Source organism: Chinchilla lanigera, unplaced genomic scaffold, assembly GCF_000276665.1.
Source record: "Chinchilla lanigera isolate Chin_1 unplaced genomic scaffold, ChiLan1.0 scaffold00043, whole genome shotgun sequence".
NCBI classification, from domain to species: Eukaryota; Metazoa; Chordata; class Mammalia; order Rodentia; family Chinchillidae; genus Chinchilla; species Chinchilla lanigera.
Genome location: NW_004955444.1, coordinates 18508466 through 18511131, shown reverse-complemented (window position 1 = coordinate 18511131; position 2666 = coordinate 18508466). Strand labels below are relative to the sequence as shown.

Here is a 2666-nt window from a genome sequence, read left to right as displayed (position 1 = left end):
TGATGTTGTCAAAAAATGTCTCCAAATGAGGCTACTCCTACAACCCATATCTGCACGTGTGTGAGAACACTACTAGTCTGTGGGACGTAAACTTCTAGAGCACAATTTTCGTAACCACGCTTTGCCATTCCTTCACTGGTGAATACTATAAACTACATAAAGAAAGTATCCAGGGTTTCCATCCATCCTCAGAGGCTCTGCCCGCTGCTGTCCTCCTGTCCAGGGCCATGGACAATGCCAACCCTCTGCACACAGTACTGTCCTCACGGCCACAGCTCTAGTCCTGTGTCCTTGCTCACCCTTCCATAATAAACTTCCTTTGCTTCCATTCTCAGGAATAGTTGATGCAATTTTATTTATATTAATGTTCCCATTAATACAGGCTCTACTTAACAAATCAGAAACCTCCAAACACATACTTACCCCACCCACCTTTAAGTTGGCTCTTTTGCATCACAAAATCCCTCCAAACTGAGACTATGCTATTGAAATCAGCAGTTTTACAGCAATGATTATAACAACAAATAATATTTATTAAGTACTTGCTTTGTGCCAGGCACTCTACTGCTTCACATAAATTATCTCATTCTGCAAGTAAACATATCTTTACATTTGCTAGGAGCATTTCAAATGAATTTAGGTAAGGAATTGTTGGTCATCATTAAAAGAAATTTTTAACATAGCAAAGTGTAATCTATAGAATAAAATACTTTAACGTGTAAATAAATACAAAGTGTAGAACACCGAATTCAATAGGATACTATTAAACTTATACATCTATTTGTGAAAAATAAAGCTATCCCTGGTATGTTGTATCTACCTTCTTTTTGTTCTATTTACTTCTTACACCTTCCTCAAATTTTTAGAACTCACAGCTTCAGATTTGTCAAATAAATGTATTAGATTCATATATTTAATTAATCCTTCAAGAAATATAGAAAGTGTGTGTTATATTTTTGCATTAACTCCCAATATGTGTTTCTTGGAAAACCAGGCTGACATTAATTTCGGTATGGGTACTGAAAAATAACACGACACGTGATTTTTACTAATCTTTCACAGTATATTTTAAGCTCTAGGCTGTTCTTGATCAGAACCGTTATTTTATTATCAAGAATTACACTAGACTTTGAATGAATAAATTTTCTGTTGGAGCAGAAAATGAGGGACTACTAACACTGGGAATGTATTTTTCCTATTAATATTAATACATGATATATATTCATATTAATAACCACTCTGAAAACTAGTTTCACTTCTACACATAATCAATAAACAGTACTGCAAAAATATGAATGCTAGCAATAGTGATGTGATACATAATATGGGGTTTCTTCTGAACGTGCAGTCATCTCTACTATTTCATTACACCACGTGTACAGGCAGCTGTCTCAGATGTCCACCGAAGCTGGATTAGATGAAAAAAAACAACGCAGGCTGTGTGGGTGACCCATAGCTGCAGCTCAGGATCTTCCACTGCTCATCCAAGGGCACCACCAAACCACTGTCTTCCTCCTTTAGGCAAAAAAAGATGAATCCATTATGTTATTGACATGCACCCAGAGCAGACTGAAAGCCATTGTACATTTCACTTAGACAGTAAAAGGTAAACATTTCGTGACAAGACAATGGAAGTTACATAAACATCTTCATGCTCAAGACTGTTATCTCTGCAGTTTCCCACAAAGTCTACCATAATTGTATCTTTATGACAGAATCCATTAGTGCAAAATGTCACAGAAACACATATTTTGAACCAAGGTAAATTAATATTTGAACAATTCTATGAACAAAAACATTTGCACCTCCTCTCTAATAAAGAAAGCTTTAAATTACTATCACTAGTTTCCATGCAGTAATCACAGATGGGTAGTAACTCAAGAGCACGAAAACCATCTCTTTCTTGTCCCTAAATCATTTTGTAATTCTATTAAATATGTGCTTAAATAAAAAATACAGAATATTACACAAGACAACAGCACTGTGTGACACAATGAATCACATGCATCCCTTTTAGTTCAACAACATCTACTTGTGTTGCTAGCAACAAAAGTAGGGGAAGTGCACACTCTCGCACAGATGCCTGATGTAAACTGGCACAATGCTTTAAACATAAATATTTGTTAAAATTTAAGGGCTGGGGATTTAGCTCAGTGGCACAGCATCTGCCTGGCAAGTGCAAGGTCATGAGTATGATTCCTGGTACAGGAAGAAAAACAAACAAAAAATAAAATAAAATAAAATTTAGGATACAGATACTTTCTGACCTAGAATTATACTTCTAGAAACTTGTAACACAGATACAATCAACCAATTACACAAATATTCAATGAATAAGGACATTCATGGCAATAGAAAAATGGAAAAAATAATAAAATGGAAAAAAACTCTAGACATATATTCTTAAAAATATATTCTTATATATTAAAAATATATTTTTAGATGAATTTTTATTTCATGAGTTTAGGATAAAGCCTGTATACCAGCTATTCTCAAATGATATATTAAACTGTCTTTAATAAATTACAGTACAATGAAATACTTTAGAATTATCCATACAGAGTATGGATATGTATCTGTGCATGTGTTTGTATATGTACACATATATTTAAATGTAAATATATATATATATATATATATATATGAGTGTGTGTGTGTGTGTGTGT

At 33.9% G+C, this 2666-nt stretch overlaps 1 protein-coding gene across 1 annotated transcript in view; it reads right to left on the bottom strand.

The window, feature by feature from the left end:
- Positions 1–331: 331 nt before the first annotated feature.
- Positions 332–2666, bottom strand: part of Ca8 (carbonic anhydrase VIII) — a gene marked incomplete at its 5' end in the record, with an annotated part of 96795 nt that continues 94460 nt past the window's right edge. Inside the window, 1 exon segment of the mRNA XM_013518186.1 lies at positions 332–1515.